This window comes from Glycine max, chromosome 13 (genome assembly GCF_000004515.6).
Source record: "Glycine max cultivar Williams 82 chromosome 13, Glycine_max_v4.0, whole genome shotgun sequence".
Classification (NCBI taxonomy): Eukaryota; Viridiplantae; Streptophyta; class Magnoliopsida; order Fabales; family Fabaceae; genus Glycine; species Glycine max.
Genome location: NC_038249.2, coordinates 11,572,064 through 11,590,126, shown reverse-complemented (window position 1 = coordinate 11,590,126; position 18,063 = coordinate 11,572,064).

Here is an 18,063-nt window from a genome sequence, read left to right as displayed (position 1 = left end):
AAAAACCGATGTTGTTTGTGTATATTAACATCGATTTTTGTAAATAACCGATGTTGTTTTAAGGGTTTTTTTTATATACACTTTCTGTTTTTATAAAAAAAATCCAAAATTTAATCTGTAAAAAGCAATTTCAGACCACAATTCACAGCAAACATCATTTGCATCTGCTTTCAAGCAATTTTTAGCAGAAATCTATTTTAAACTATGAATTGATAAATATGAATAAATGATTTATTACGAACTATCAATAAATAACAATCAATGTTCAAATGACATAGCAAATTGAAAAAATGTAAACCAAGTAGTGTAAACTAATTAAGGTAAAATGAATTCCCTAACATCCTAATTTTCCTAACATCCTAAGTTTGATGTCTAAGTCGAAGATAATATTGTGCCCACTGGATGTAAAGTGCCTTTAATCTCTCTGGCTGCAATGGTCTAGCATCGTTAAAATACTGCATGATCAAATAAAAGATAAATTAATAATGTAATACCAATTATAAGAAAATCAACTTTGTTTGAAATAAACAATTACTGTTTCCCAGTTATTTCTGAAACTTCCTAAGATGATGGTGGACATCCAGTGCATGACGTAATAGCTGCACTCAGTGCTTCCTTTTTGTCTATTACACTAAATACATTATGAAATTTGGATATTAATTAAACGTTAACTACAACTAGTGCACACACACATAAGCAGTATGTATAAGTAGAAGTTTTATTTAAATCACGTACCTTAACGACAATCCACCTTGCAGCAACCTTGGATTTAGGCTGTGGAGTATCATCAAGTCCTTTCAAAGCACTGTTGAATATGAGGAACATTTAAAAATTGATTTTGTTAAGTAATGTCAATGCAAATGTATTGAAAACAACATTGACATGTTAATTATTCCCTTAAGGTAGTTGTTTGGCCTATTATGCAAGGAACAAAACTAGACAACAAGATTTTCCTTGGGCAGAATGACCACCATTTGCTAGTGTCCGCTGCAGTGGAAACGAATATGGGTTATTGTAGTAGTATACATTATTTAAATTCAGTTTTTTTGTTTGACTTACCCATTTAAGTAGGCTCCAAGGTAGACATCATGTTTTGAACTCTGCATCCAACTCTCGATGTAACTTTCTAAGTCAAACTGCGATTGCCCAGATCTCTGAATAGACTGTGGCTCAAGGAATCCATACACATCGGAATTCCCCGCTCGCATAGTTGTCTCAGTCAAATGCCTGTTGTTGTTAAGACAAAGTTAATTATGTACGAATTTAAAGCAGTCACTTAGGTAATTAACAGTCAATAAGGTAAATTGACTTACAGAATCCACAACTGTATGACATATATGTTTAGACATTGACCACCGTGTGCGATTTCGGAGAGATCTTCTTGCTTGATGTACAGGGGGAAGTTTGGATTAAACACTTCGAACACGGTAGAATCCCAGTTAACTTGGAAAGGCTTCAAGAAAAGCTCTGGGATGGTCAACATCATCAGATATAGCGGATCATCAACCTCAGGATCCGGCCTTGGTGGAGGTTTTGTTGCAGAAACAGCTGCCTGCTGATCAAACATAGTTAAATAATTACGCAGAATAAATTAATTGAAAAAAGCATATAATCAAAGTAAAATACCTGTTCTGATAAAGCCTTCTCGAGATGTGTCGGCCAGGCAAGGAAGGTGTTAAGTGCCTACCCCCACAGAGATGTGTTCTGATAAGGTAACCTCATCAGTGGGTACAGGAATGGCAACCTGTGCAACTTTAACCTCCTCAAAACCAACCTTCACTTGGCCAGGCAATAAAGGAATGTTGTGAACTGTTGATCCCTCATAAAGTCTTCCTAGGGCAACCGGGCGGGGATGATTTGCTTCGATGTACAACCCGCACTTGTCTGAGTCACCCGTCTTAGGATCGTTCCCTGAGGGATCAACATAACTTCTCTTTGTGCTGACATGAGGCCTTGAGGGACCAACCTCAGGCTTTGGAGGCAGTACAAGTCCCTGTGATTGCATATGTGATTGAAGCTGGGACTGCATCTGGCTGAAGGATGCCAAGAGCTGCTGAGTCACTTTTTTGTGATCGACTCCTCCGGCTGGTCCCTGATTTGTTGGGTCAGTTGCTCTAGGTCTTCAGGAGGGAGAGAGGAAGAACTACGGGAGGTTCTTGGAGCCGATCCAAAGTATTTCTTTATGGTCACACCGGCTCTAGCAGTACGGACATGGCCAGGGTGTTTTGGTCACCCAATGGCAGCAGTCAGGACATCCTGACGTCCATGAGGGACGAACGATCCTTGTGACGCCTGCTCCTCCAAAGAATCCTGTACAAAAGACATATATTTGTTGAAGGCATTCACATAATAAACAATGATAGTTGCAATTGTTAATTGAAAATGACTTATAATCTTTTGAGCGATTTCCTTTGCTGACTCAGACGTCATCTGCCCAGTTTTCTTCGTGCGGGCCATCTTCCACTTCACGTGGTGTCTGATGGGAGAAGAAGGGTCGATGACGACATCCTTGCCTCTAGCAACTTCCTCCAGTTTCTTTTTTGTTTTCTCACTTATGAGTTTTTCTTCTAAATATTCATAACCCCCACAAGACAACACGTGGAGGGCAGTGTTTTGCTTCTGGATGGCCTGTGCCTTTTTTCGCACATCCTGCAAAAAAGAAACATTACTGAAATTCATTACTACAATAAATTATAACAAGTCAATCTTTTGTGGAAAACAACTTAAATGACAAAGTACATACCTCCCAAGAAGGGTCTCTGCGTGTCTTACAAAACTGGCTCCATTTATCCTTGCTAATGCCGTATTTTTCACAGACAGTGTCAGCCACACTGTCCTAATCGACTGCAAGGGCCCACTTCCTGGTTAAGTCTGATTTAAACTGCCTCCACACCGTCCTATTGTCAGAAGCTTCAGGGATTTCTAATTCCGCCTGACAAATAAAAAATTAGGTATGTGTGTAAGTAAAGTATAAATTTTGCATATTAAAGAAAATCAAAGAAGAAAACTAAGATACCTGAATATCCTCCCATATCAAATCCTTTTGAGCAATAGGGACTTCCTTCCAGGTCTCATATGTGACGTCGACCTTATCACGCGCGACAATCCTCAAATATGTTATTAATTTCTTCTTGTGGGGACCGTTGGTCTTGCCGATATCAGGATCAACATTGACCACTAGTCTCTCTGCACAGGATCAACGTGTCGCTTTGTGTGTCTGCTTCACGGTAGACGGAGATGTTGATGCTTGTGAAGGAGGAGGAGGAGGAGGAGAAGAAGAAGGAGGAGGGGGAGGAGGCGACACAGGTGAAGTAGCCATGGTCCTTTAAACATAAAAAATTGAGTTAGTTAACATAATCAGAAAATCACTGAATGAGTAGAAATAAATCAATTTACCTAAATGATATACATTTATAATTAGAAAATTACATTAGACGATGTTAATTAATTCTCCTTCATCATGATCATTACGATTAGCATGAACGTCGTCAGCTTCTTCTTCTTCTTCGACGACGTTAGGAGTGATTTGTGTCGACAAAGGACTAACATAACTGTCGTTGTATGAATCATCATCTTCTACATTAACACTAATTGTTTTCCTATGTAGAACCACACACTACATTTCATCACAAGGGTCTTGCACATAAAATACTTGTTTAGCTTGTTCTGCCATGATGAAAGGGTCATTGTGGTAACCTAGTTTCTTTAGATCTACCAACGTAAATCCTACATCATCGGTCCGCACACTGGTGTTGCTGTTAACCCATTTACATTTGAAAACACATACAGTAAATTTGACGTAGTTAAGCTCCCAAATTTCATCAATGAACCCAAAGTAAGGGATGGAAGCTACACAGGGATTGTCATCATGCACACTTGCGAAGTGTTGAGATTCAGCCCTTAGGGTGACCCCGCTGTTTTGCATTGTACTTTTGTCGTCTTGTGCTTTTGTGTAAAAGGAATACTTGTTTATGTTGTATCCTTGCCAAGTTATAACATTTTTTTTAGGCCCATCTGCTAGCTTTCTTAATGTTTCTGAAGCATTTTAATCAGCAAAGATTGTATCTTTAAACCAATAAGAGAAAGTCTTGTTATGCTTTTTCAACACCCAGTTCTTTGACATTTTTGGATTATTTTATTTGACTAAAGCTTCATGCTGAAGTATGTATGGCAAAACTTCATTACTGTTGTTGAACACATACAAGTGAGCTTGTAAAAAATCTTCTACACTTGGAGTGATAACATGCAGTCCTCTTGTACCCTTACCGCCTACTCTGTCGTCATGGCGATACTCAGGAAGGCCAACAGGTTTAGCCTTTTCAATGTAGTCTGAACAAAATTCAATGGCTTCTTCTACAATGTATCTTTCAACAATAGATGCTTCCGGGCGATGTAGATTCTTCGTATACCCTTTTAAGATCTTCATGTATCGCTCAACCGAGTACATCCACCTCAAATAAACAGGACCACAACATTTGATTTCTCTGACTAGATGAACAATTAAGTGAATTATGATGTCAAAGAAAGTAGGGGGAAAATACATCTCCAACTGGCACAGTATTATTGCGGCCTCATTTTCCAGGTGATCAAACTTGACAGGATCAAGGACTTTGCTACATATGTCATGGAAGAAAAAGCACAAGCGAGTTATGGCTAACCTTACTTTGTTAGGCAAAATGTCTCGTATGGCCATGGCTAACAATTGTTGCATCAACACGTGACAATTGTGAGACTTTAATCCTACCAGCTTCAGCTCCTTCAACTGCACAAGGCTTTTAATATTTGAAGAGTATCCTCGTGGGACCTTGACCCAACGAAGACACTGACAAAAACTTATCTTCTCCTTTCTGGACAAAGTATGACAAGCTGGAGGCACGTATATTTTTTCCCATCAGACCTTGGATGCAACTGTGATCGTATACCCATGTTAGCTAGATCTTGACGGGTATTCAGACCATCTTTCGTCTTGCCTTGAATGTTAAGGAGCGTCCTAATCACACTGTCACATACATTTTTCTCCACAAGCATAACATCGATACAATGTCTAATATCTAGATCAGACCAATATGTGAGATCAAAGAAAATAGACCTCTTCTTCCATATGCAAGTCTTACTTTTATCCTTCTTTTGGGTCTTTCCAAATACACTATTCAGGTGTTCAAGCCGCTGGAAGACCTTCTTACCAGTCAACAGTATTGGCGCAGTTTCACGCATTTGAAAAGTCTCCATGCGAAATCCATCAAACACTAAAACCCCTTGTCCCACAACTTTCTTATGTCTTCAATCAACGAACTTAGATAAACATCAATGTCATTTCCTAGCTGTCTTGGGACCGATATCATCATAGACAACATCATGTATTTTCGCTTCATGCACAACCACGACGACAAATTGTAAATTACTAGTAGAACTGGCCATGAACTGTGTTGAGTGCTTAAATTGTCATACGAATTCATTTCATCACTGGCTAGTCCAAGCCTCAGATTTCTTGCCTCTTCGGTAAAATCCGAATACAAACCATTAATCTTCTTCCACTGGGAGCAACCAGTCGGATGACGAACCATTCCATCAGAGTTTCTCCCATTTGCATGCCAGGTAAGGTCTTTTGCGTCGTCTTCATTAGCAAAAAGACGCTTAAACCTTGGAATGATGGGAAGATACCACAACACCTTCGCTGGAGGGCCCTTCTTTGAGTTTTCATCAGAACTGCACTCCTCATCATCCTTCACCTTGTACCGTGACACCCCACACCTAGGGCATTTGGATATTTCTTCAAATTCATGCCTGTCCAGTATGCAATCATTAGGGCAAGCACGAATCTTCTGATACTCCATACCCATCGGACACAGTATCTTCTTGGCCTGATAGTAGCTTTTAGGCAATGTGTTTTCCTCTAGAAGCAGATCATGCACTACTTCAAGCAGTGAAGTAAAACTATTGTCACTCCGCCCATATCTGGCCTTGACATTAACCAGACTTAAGACCACCGACAACAGCGTCAAGGAATTCTTGCACCCCGGATACAAAGGCTTCTTTGAGTCACTCTGCAATCCTTTATACACAGGGGCATGGGCTTGCTGAAAAGACTCTTGTCTAAGATCACGAATCATATCCTCTGATAGAGGCCGTACCCAAATCAAATAAACATTAAAAATGCAGTATCTAGGAAGTGATCCTAGGTCGTCTCCCAACGAGCAATGATCAACCAAATGTTCATAACAAATAGTAATAAAACAACAACGAATTGGGGGGGGGGGGGGGTTGTTTGATTTTGTAAATTAAAATGCAAGTAAAATTGAATTAGAAAATATCAGAATTAAAACACGTTGCTTCCCCTTGATTCACAAGCAAGTCTCTTATCCTAGGTTACGAGAGTTTATCCTTTATCAGTTCAACCACTTAATCCAACCCTAAATTAAATTACTAAGCGAAATTTAACATAAGGCATTCATTATGTGATTAAGCAACACATACACCAATTAATCATGAACGATCATTAAGCATGAACATAAATTAAGCACAGAGACAATTAATTAAGCACTAAGCATGCATGAATTAATAGCAACAAATACAAAGTAATTGGTGAAGAGGAAAAACTTATCAGAATTTAATAGTAATAATAGAACCTCAAAGAGGACTGTGCTTGATCCTTAAGAGAAAACAACGCTGGAGACTTAGCCTTCCATTAATCAATAGAGAATGAAATTTTATTGCTAAAACGAAAAGTAAAAACTAGAATTGCAAAACGAAAAAGTGTCTAAAAGAAGAAGAGAAGCCTAAAACTAAAAACGAAAGAGAAGAGGGCCCCCAACTAGAGCCTTGGTGCTGTTATATATTTTTCAGCCCCAAAGTTTACAAATCTATTTTAAGTCCAAGCCCATAAATAAAATAAAATCTAGACAAGATATAAGATAAGATTTGATAAAATAAAATCTAGATGAAATAAAATCTAAATAAGATAAGATAAGATAAGATCTAGATTAGATAAAATCTAGATAAGATAAGATTTGATCTAGATAAGATAAGATTTGATAAAATTGTCTGCTCTCTTCAAGTCCAAGCCCAATTCTGGATTCAAGCCCAATTGCTTATAATTCTCCTGAAATTAAATTAAAAACACAAAATTAGTCCAATAGACCCAAATGATAAAACTGCATAATTAATTTGACAATTAAGACTAATCAGTAATTAAAATGGTGCAAAAAGGGTTAAAAAATAGGAGAAAATAATGGCACATCAAAACCCCCCATACTTAGCCTTTTGCACTCTTGAGCAAAATGAAACAAAGAACAAAGTCCAAGGATATCAAAGAGAGACAAACAAAAACATTTACATATTTCTCAATGAACATCAAGGAATGAAAGGAATGGGTAACATCTAACATGAAGAGATCCAAAGAGTCAAGACATTCGTGAAAATCATCCAAGCAACCCAATCATGGCAAAATAGTTAATCAACTCAAGAATGAAAAGTGATAAAGCCTCACAAGATATACACTCTATCTCTCAAGTGTCTAAGCTACTATTTACCCTCAAAGCACCCATGAAAACCAACACCACATAAACTTGGCAAGATTCTAAAATTGACAATCAACCTATAAACACAAGCACATGAGGATCAAAAGGTCTTTTAAGGTTGTAATGGGACCAAGGACAAGGTAGGAAAAATATGGAATAAGTAGCTAAATTCCAAAGGAATAGAGGAGCAATGGGGAATAAGTGCATTAAGAAAAAAAATTAGAAAACCTAAAGATAAAATTTAAACGCAAAGAGTAGAGCCAAGAGTCTCATCATTCTTTTTCCATTTAAGATCTTATTCACTCAACTTTATTGCTTTTCTTTATCTTTTTTTCGAATTGATTCAACTTGAAAATTTTATTTTTATTTTTATTTTTTTAATTTTTGCAATTTTTTTTTGAACAGTAGCATTTGAGAACTAGCATATCATTCAGCAGCATGTCCAACATTTAACCCATATATAATGTACATCAGTATGGCCCAAAAATACATCATGAAGCATAGCCAACAAAACATGTTATCCAACAAAACTCTCCCACACTTATTCCCAAAACAATTCCAAAGCTCCAAAATTCCTCAAGGGTAAGGTGATATCATGGTTTTTCACTTAAGGCTTGTAGTGAGCTTCAAAACAAGGAAAGGGAAACAAGGCTCAAAAGGGCTATCAAAGGAATTAATTCAAGGTAAGTCCATTTGGCTAGAGGCTTATAAGAACAAAATTGCCTAAATCATTTCCAAATATGCATGTTAATTTAGAAGCATCAACAAGAATCAAGCAAAGGCTATTGTGTAAGCAATCAATAGGGCAAAACACACCAAATGATTATGATGATGGATGACTCAAATTCTCACAAAGGTAAACTTATCACTTCAAATTGAGCTTTCAAAACTATCATGACATGTAGAGGAAAAACAAGGATTTCAAATCACAAAATGTCAAGAGAATTTTATTTTCAAAACAATTACCCATTTCTTGAACATATCCTATAATTCAAAGAAAAACATGCAAAGTTGTACATGCAAACAAAATTGACCTAAAATATTAAACTAGAAACCCAAAAAAACTAACAAAGTTAACAAATTTAACACAACTAACAAAATTAACAAAACTAACAAAACTAGCAAAACCAAAGAACACTCCCCCCATACTTAAACAACACATTGCCCTCAATGTAGCACAAGTAAAAGATTAAAAGCAATTAAACCATCAAATAGAATTAGAAAAATGTAATAAAAGTAAAGAAGGAGATAGGAAAAGAAAAAATCCCTAAGTCATGGTGGAGGAAGAGTAGGGTGGAGTAAGGAAGTCTCTTCCACCACTACGTCCACTAAATAAGGGTTTATGAGAAATGGCTTAAGTCGGTGTCCATTGACCTTGAAGCTCTTGTTTGTGGAGTCGCTTTTGATCTCAACTGTACCATAAGGAAAAACGTTAGTAACAACAAAAGGACCAATCCACTTAGACCTCAACTTACCACTCATGAGTCCAAGCCTAGAATTATACAATAACACTTTTTGCCCAACCATGAAGTCCTTCTTAATTATCATGCTATCATGGAACTTCTTGGTCTTTTCTTTGTAGAACTTGGCATTCTCGTAGGCTTCTAGGCGAATCTCATCTAACTCACTCAGTTGCAACTATCTTTCGTCACCAGCTTGATCCATAGAGAAGTTGCAGGTCTTCACTGCCCAGTATGCTTTGTGCTCAATCTCCAATGGAAGATGACATGCCTTTCCAAAGACAACCCGATAAGGAGACATTCCTATGGGTGCTTTATAGGCAGTCCGATGTGCCCAAAGAGCATCATCAAGCCTGATACTCCAATCTTTCCTGCTTGGCTGCACAATCTTCTCTAAAATTCTCTTGATCTCCCAGTTAGAAATTTCTGCATGTCCATTGGTTTGTGGGTGGTATGGTGTGGATACCCTGTGTACGACCTTGTACTTTTTAAGCAAGGCATGCATTAATTTGTTGCAAAAATGGGTTCCTTGATCACTAACGATTGCTTTAGGTACTCCAAACCTGCAAAACAAATTAGATATGACAAAATCTGCAACAACCTTAGCATCAGTAGTTCTAGTGGGCTTGGCTTCCACCCATTTTGAAACATAATCAACTGCAAGGAGAATGTAAACATAACCAAAAGAGACAGGAAAAAGGCCCATGAAATCTATGCCCCAGACATCAAACACCTCACAGAATAGCATAGGTTGCTGAGGCCTTTGTTGTCGCCATGTAAGTGCACTTCCTGCTCTCTAACACTGCTCACAAGTGCTACAAATCTTCCACGCATCTTTAAAGATTGTGGGCCAATAAAAGCCACAGTCAAACACTTAGTGAGCTGTCCTTTGAACACCTAGATGACCTCCCCGTGCAGAAGAATGACAGAACTGCAGGACTGAGTCAGTCTCATGATCTGGAATGCATCGTCTAATGACCTGATCACTGCACAATTTCCACAAGTAGGGGTCATCCCAAATAAAATGCTTAGCTTCACTTTTAATTTTATCTTTTTGAGCTTTAGATGCTAAGGGAGGAAAAACAGAAGCAACTAAATAATTGACAATGTTAGCAAACCAGGGAGTAGAAAGAGAATCAGAAATACTATACAGTATATACGAATGATTATCCGAGAAATCATCCCGAATGGGTGAATCCTCATCAGATACACGTTCGATCCGTGTCGCAACCTACCCTTCGGCGGGAGGGCGACGCGTGACTCGCGGGATGCGTGTTCCACGAAAGGAATACGCGCGGAGTCGCCACCAACGTTTATTTGAGGAAAACGTCGGAAAAACCGGAAAAGACGCGATCTACAAACTTTTAAGTGAAAGGTTCGGGAGTTGTATTTACGCGCGGGGAAGGTATTAGCACCCCACACGTCCGTCACAAGGGACGACTGCCTTTAATCGAATGTGCAAACATGACTTTGATTTTTACGTTCCCTTTTATGTCCTTATATCCTTTATACCCTTTTTATATTTTTTCTCTTTTTGTGGTCGACAAGGGTGTTTCCCTTTGCTCCTACGTATTCCTCAATTGGGATGAGAAAATCAGACCTACGTAGTTCTTTCGGAACAAAGTGTTTGGTTAAGTTGTTTTTTATCTTTTTGCAAGATATATTTTGATTGAAAAAAGGTCATTTGAGGTGTTGGACCATTAAATGATCTTTTGATTTTGAAAGGAGAGAAACGTTAAGGTGTTGGACCATTAACGATCTCTCGGGGTGGTCGACAAAAGCGGGGCTTTTGCTCCTACGTATCCTCAATTGCGATGAGGAAATCAGACCTATGTAGTTCTTGCAAAAGCGGTAAAGTCACATGTTGATTTTATGCTTTTGAACGGTCCATGTTAACAGATAAAAGCAAAGAGGACCGTTTAAGGCGTTGGACCTTAAAACGGTTTTTAGTGATTTTTCGGAAAAAAACTTGATTTGTGAGTTGATTTTAGTCTTAGTTTCACTTTGGTTATTAATCAATTCATTCAAGGAAACTTCCAAAGAAAAACGTCCGATTGATTTTTTTTTATTATTTCATTCAAAGATATTTTGATTATTTTATTATTATTTTTCAAGATATTTTGATTATTTTACTTTTTTTGGTTTAACCGAGGTTATAGCGTGAACGATCGGTTAGATTTCGTTTTAACAGTGATTAAACGAGATTACAACACAAATGATCGGTTGAAATTCATTTTATCATTTATTAGACGAGAAAACGGCTTAAATAAATGGTTAAAGCACATTAAAAACGGAAGAAAAGAAAACTGAAAGTAAACGAAATTAAAGTGAAAGTACACAAAACAAGAAATGAATTGAAAGTCTCGGATTCGAAAACTTACCCGTTGAAGAACGAAGAACGAACGAAGAATGGATGAAGAACGGTGAAGAACGACGAAGAACGATGAAGAATTTCCACAGAATCGCTTACGGAAGCGTTACGGAAGTACTTCGACTTGATTTTTCTTCACGAAAACGTGTTTTTTTGCCCAAAATAGCCGAAATGCATAGCCAAAGGGGTCTTGAACATTTTGAAACAGCTCCCCCCTCCCCTATTTATAGAAAAAAAGGGAGGTGCTTGCTGCCCAAAGACTTAATGAAGAAGATTTCTAAGCGCACCCGAATTACTAAGTTCACCCCCCTTTTCGTATTTTACGGAAAAGTTACGGAAGCCTTACGGAACTGTTTTCGAATTTGATTTTCATCTTCTTTCTCTTCCCTTTCACCAATGTTAAGTGGAATATGCTTACCCAAGGTTTTCGGAAATTTTACGGAAGTATTACGGAAGCCGCGGAAGCCCCGAAAACCATTTTTCAAAAATGTGGAGGAGCTTGCCGCCCAGTTGCTTCCTCCTTAAGCAACCCAACTTCCAAAATGTTCTGGAAGGGCCTAGATTTGAATTGCTATTTACACCCCTATCTTGATAAGTTCACCCCCCTTACCTTTTTTGGTGATTCTTTTTTCGTAAAGTTACGGAAACTTACGAATCTCGTAACGATACTTGTTTTCTTTCCGTAATGTTACGGAACCTTGCGGATTACATAATCATCCCCTTTTTGACTTACGGAATGTTACGGAATCTCACTTAATTATGCAACGATGCTTCCATTTGATTTCTGGTGTGTCACGGAAACTTACGGATTGTGCATCAATATTTTTTTGGTTTTTCGGCATGTCCTGGAATTTCACAAATTGCCTAATGATGGGTGCCAAGCACCTCACAAGGACCAAAGAAAGGTCGCATGTCATCAAGCAAAGGTCCCCGGACGAAATTAGGGTATGACAGTTGCCCCTCTTTACTTGTCTTTTATTGGAGATAAAAGGAAAGTAAAGACAAGACACTAATTTCGTTCCTCTCGATTTGACGAGAGTCGCGGGTGACCATAAAATCTCCACATGCAAATGACTTGTTGTTCCCGGAATTTCACAAATTGCCTAATGATGGGTGCCAAGCACCTCACAAGGACCAAAGAAAGGTCGCATGTCATCAAGCAAAGATCCCCGGACGAAATTAGGGTATGACACTAATTTCGTTCCTCTCGGTTGACGAGAGTCGCGGGTGACCATAAAATTTCCGCATGTAAATGACTTGTTGTTCCCGGAGGAACAAAAGGTGCAGAAGACTATGTCAGTCTCTGCATGTCATCGGGCCCGCCGCCTCTGGATGACACAAGGGTGCGGATAACCGTAAGGTATCTCCGCGTGTCATCGGGCCCGCTGCCTCTGGATGACACAAGGGTGCAGAATGACCAAATTTTGTCTCTGCGTGTCATCGGGCCCGCCGCCTCTGGATGACAAAAGGGTGCGGATAACCATAAGGTATCTCCGCGTGTCATCGGGCCCGCCGCCTCTGAATGACACAAGGGTGCAGAATGACCAAATTTTGTCTCTGCGTGTCATCGGGCCCGCCGCCTCTGGATGACAAAAGGGTGCGGATAACCGTAAGGTATCTCCGTGTGTCATCGGGCCCGCCACCTCTGGATGACACAAGGGTGTAGAATGACCAAATTTTGTCTCTGCGTGTCATCGGGCCCGCCGCCTCTGGATGACAAAAGGGTGCGGATAACCGTAAGGTATCTCCGCGTGTCATCGGGCCCGCCGCCTCTGGATGACAAAAGGGTGCGGATAACCGTAAGGTATCTCCGCGTGTCATCGGGCCCGCCGCCTCTGGATGACACAAGGGTGCATGTCACATGACCTCAGGGTCAGTATGACAAAGATTATGGGGCGGCCGACAAAAGCAAGGCTCTTGCTCCTACGTATCCTCCAATGAGGAACTCAGACCTACGTAGTTCTAGATAACTTGTGAGACTTGAAAAAGTCTCCACCAGAAGATGCCTACATCTTCGGAAAGGGTGCAGATGACCATATTGGCCTCCGCTTATCAATCACACTCGAGGTGCGGATAACCGTAAGGTGTCTCCGCAGGCTACCAGCTCTTGGGTCATGGTAACAGAAAGCAGTGTGGTCGACAAAAGCGAGGCTTTTGCTCCTACGTATCCTCCAATGAGGAACTCAGACCTACGTAGTTCTGGACAACTTGTGAGACTTGAAAAAGTCTCGGTGTTTTCTCCACTAAAATGCAAACATGCTTTAGCAAAGAGACAAATATTCCAACTGATTAGAGCAGCATATGCCTTTTTGAGTGAAAAACAATGCGTCTACCGGGGAAGGAGAGTATGCTGATGAAATTTTCTCATAACCATAAATGAGATTTTGGATGTTAGCATTTCGTTTCTAAATGACCATTTAGAGGAAACACTGGGTTCGACAAAAATAGAAGAAAATCACTCAAAGTGTATCAATCTCGCACAGGTAAGTGTTTCATCCTAATTCCGAACCATAGATATGTCATGACTTGACTTTGCAAATTATTTCCTATCAAATCAAAAATTACATGCGTGATCATGGATCAATAGGGCTTCCCTTGGGAATGGGTTCTTTTGGTGGGTTTTTCGGCTTTTGTGTGTTTTTGCCCCTTTTCCTTTTCTGTTTTGGTTTTGCGCGAGGCGAACAAGTCACCGACGCACAGGATTTTGGTTGGTAATCAAAGGGAGAAGACCACTTTAGGTCATGGTTTCCTTTTCTTTCTTTTGTTCATTTGGTGACAATTCTGTATTGTTCAGATATTGTCTGGTCAAAAGACCTTTCTGCACATTTCTTCTAGTTTCTTTGATCAAGAACTTTCTTTCCTTCCTTTTTTTACTTTCTCCCATTCTTTGGTTGGGAATTTTCTTTCTTTTCTTTTTGCTTTCTCCCACTCTTTGATTGGGAATTTCCTTTCTTTTCTTTTTGCTTTCTCCCACTCTTTGATTGGGAATTTCCTTTCTTTTCTTTTTGCTTTCTCTTTGATTGGAAATTTTCCTTCTTTCCTTTTTTGCTTCCGAGGGTAAGGATTATAGTGAGTCATGATTTTGGCTCAAGGTTTGTAGAATGGCTAGACATGATACATGTCGGGGTTTGGTTTGGCTCAAGGATAAAAGGGGTGCCCCACATTATTTCCATGACACAAATGCAAAAATGATGATTTGGAAACTTTATGCAAAACTGGTCATGCATGCACCTATGCGGACACTCAAGTGTCAAATTTTTATGGTCATGTGATGCTAGGGCTCAGGATTCATTTCCTCTATTTTAGTCAACCCAATGTTTCCAAATATGTTCTTTTATCCATTTGTGCATTCATCCAAGTCCATTTCGGGCGTCTTTTTCAGCTAGACAACTTATTTTTCTTTTTTCTCTCTTTTTTTTCTTCTTTTTTTTATTTGTTTATTTCTTTTTCTTGTTTGTTTTTTTTTCTTCTCTTTTTTTTCATGAGGTATTTTGCTATATACATGCATATCCAAGGTATCTTGCTACCTAAACATACATATATATGTTTTGTAAGGTATTTTTGCTATATACATGCATATCCAAGGTATCTTTCTACCTAAACATACATATATATTTTGTGAAGTATTTTTTGTTTACATACATGCATATCTAAGGTATCTTTCTACCTAAACATACATATATATATTTTGTGAAGTGTTTTTTGTTTACATACATGCATATCTAAGGTATTTTTCTACCTAAACATACATATATATATATATTTTGTGAAGTGTTTTTTTGTTTACATACATGCATATCTAAGGTATTTTCACTACCTAAACATACATATATATGTTTTGTAAGGTATGACTACCTTCCGAGCTTGCGCTTGTTTTATTTAAATTCCCAGGATCATGAGCAACTAGGTGCGTCCTACTATAAAAAGTGATCAAATAGCAGGCAGAAATTTAAAAGGTACTAGGTTGCCTCCTAGTAGCGCTTCTTTAACGTCTTGAGCTGGACGCCTTATGACTTGTCGGTCACTGACCTAGTACTTTGCTTACCTTTGGCTTTGGACTTGGTCGCCTATTGGTCGGCCATGTGGTGTAGGCAATACTCAAACCTTTTTGTGGATGAGCAGAGGTGAACTCTAGAGGTGATGGCGGTGCGTCTGTTGCCCGCTGCCGACCATCGCCAGGCTGCTGTGGTGTTTCGCCCTGCGCCTGCCTGGAGACGCAGAACTTCTTGATGAAAGCTCGATTGGTAGGGGGGACCTGATGACCTTGCTGGGGGCGACAGGCACTCCCTAGAACTGACAAAGACCCGTATTTAGAGCTGGCAACTCCAAGACCCTGTTGGCCTTCTTCGGGTCCACTAGGTGTCTTGCGGGCACAATCCCCGTAAACAATAGATGACATCAGAAATCAGTTGGGGGAGGTGCATACTTACCTATGCCACGATGACATGAACTTGCTGGGGGGAACGGGCGCCCTGTAGGGCCGACAGAGGCCCGTAACCAGAGCTGGAAACCCCAGGGCCCTGTTGGACTTCTTCAGGTCCACTGGGTGTCTTTGTGGGTGCAATCCCTGCAAACAATAGATGGTATCAGAAATCAGTTGAACCATATGCATACTTACCCATGTCGGGACGACACAGACCAACTGATACTTTTGCAGGGGGAGATTGGCATTGCGGTCGCTGGGCAGAATGTTGCTAAGTAGCAATGTCATCTATATCTGTGTAAGAGTGGTCATGTTGGTGCGCATGATCCGCACTCATCTCTTTGCAGCGGCACGGGTGAAATCTTGCCCCGGTATGCATAGTAGCTGTGTGATAGCCTCCCTCTCTGGTTGTGCTCGCACAGTTGGCCGTCCTCCAATATCAGGGGGTGGCCCAGGAACCGTTAAAAGGAAACTACTGGTCCCTTAACCGGGAGTGCAAGTCTTGGTTAAGCATTTAAGGATAGAGGACCTTAAATTCTCTTAAGGTGCGGATGTGGAGCACACTGAAAATGAGGACACGTAGCCCTCTAAAGGTGAGGGCGTGCAACCCTCTCAAGGCGAGGATGTATAGTCCTCTGGAGGTGAGGGCGTGTAGTCCTCTCAAGGTGAGGGCGTGCAGCCCTCTGTTGGCGAGGACGTGTAGTCCTCTAAAGGTGAAGGCGTGTAGCCCTCTGTTGGCGAGGACGTGTAGTCCTCTAAAGGTGAGGGCGTGTAGCCCTACGAAGGTGAGGACATGCAGTCCTCTGATGGCGAGGGCGTGTAGCCCTCTGAAGGTGAGGACGTGTGGTCCTCTAAAGGTGAGGGCGTGTAGCCCTACGAAGGTGAGGACATGTAGTCCTCTGAAGGTGAGGGTAACTAGTACCCAAGGCAAGGGCGAGTAGCCCTCTCAAGGCGAGGACGTGTAGTCCTCTGGAGGCGAGGACGTGTAGTCCTCTGGAGGTGAGGGCGTGCAGCCCTCTGATGGTGAGGACATGTAGTCCTCTCAAGGCGAGGACGTGTAGTCCTCTGGAGGTGAGGGCGTGCAGCCCTCTGATGGTGAGGACATGTAGTCCTCTCAAGGCGAGGACGTTTAGTCCTCTCAAGGTGAGGACGTGCAGTCCTCTGAAGGCGAGGATGTGTAGTCCTCTAAAGGTGAGGGCATGTAGCCCTACGAAGGTGAGGACATGTAGTCCTCTGAAGGTGAGGGTAAGTAGTACCCAAGGCGAGGGCGGGTAGCCCTCTCAAGGCGAGGACGTGTAGTCCTCTGGAGGTGAGGGCGTGCAGCCCTCTGATGGTGAGGACATGTAGTCCTCTCAAGGCGAGGACGTGTAGTCCTCTCAAGGCGAGGACGTGTAGTCCTCTCAAGGTGAGGACGTGGAGTCCTCTGAAGGCAAGGATGTGTAGTCCTCTGGAGGTGAGGGCGTGCAGCCCTCTGATGGTGAGGACATGTAGTCCTCTCAAGGCGAGGACGTGTAGTCCTCTCAAGGCGAGGACGTGTAGTCCTCTCAAGGTGAGGACGTGGAGTCCTCTGAAGGCGAGGATGTGTAGTCCTCTAAAGGTGAGGGCGTGCAGCCCTCTGTTGGAGAGGACGTGTAGTCCTCTAAAGGTGAGGGCATGTAGCCCTACGTTGGCGAGGACGTGTAGTCCTCTCAAGGTGAGGGCATGCAGCCCTCTGTTGGCGAGGACGTGTAGTCCTCTAAAGGTGAGGGCGTGTAGCCCTACGAAGGTGAGGACATGCAGTCCTCTGATGGCGAGGGCGTGTAACCCTCTGAAGGTGAGGACATGCAGTCCTCTGATGGCGAGGGCGCGTAGCCCTCTGAAGGTGAGGACACGCAGTCCTCTGATGGCGAGGGCGTGTAGCCCTCTGAAGGTGAGGACATGCAGTCCTCTGAAAGTGAGGACACACAGTCCTCTTAAGGTGAGGGCGTGCAGCCCTCTGTTGGCGAGGAGTGTAGTCCTCTGAAGACCAGGGTACTAGTACCCGAGGGTCCATCCTTATGAGAAAGCAAGAGATCGACTCATCGAGAGAGCCGGTCATCCCAAATTCAAAAGATTTGGACATTTAGATGTAGGGAATCTATGTAGTTAACATGATTTTGAGGGATGCAAATGCATGCAACCTTTGTTGTGAAATTTGGGTAAATGCGGACTTTATATGAAACAATGCAATGTAATGGAAAGTTGTACAATGTTCATGGCATTCTTTCCCTATTTTGTGATTTTGATTTTGATTTGATTTTTTTTTTTTTTTTG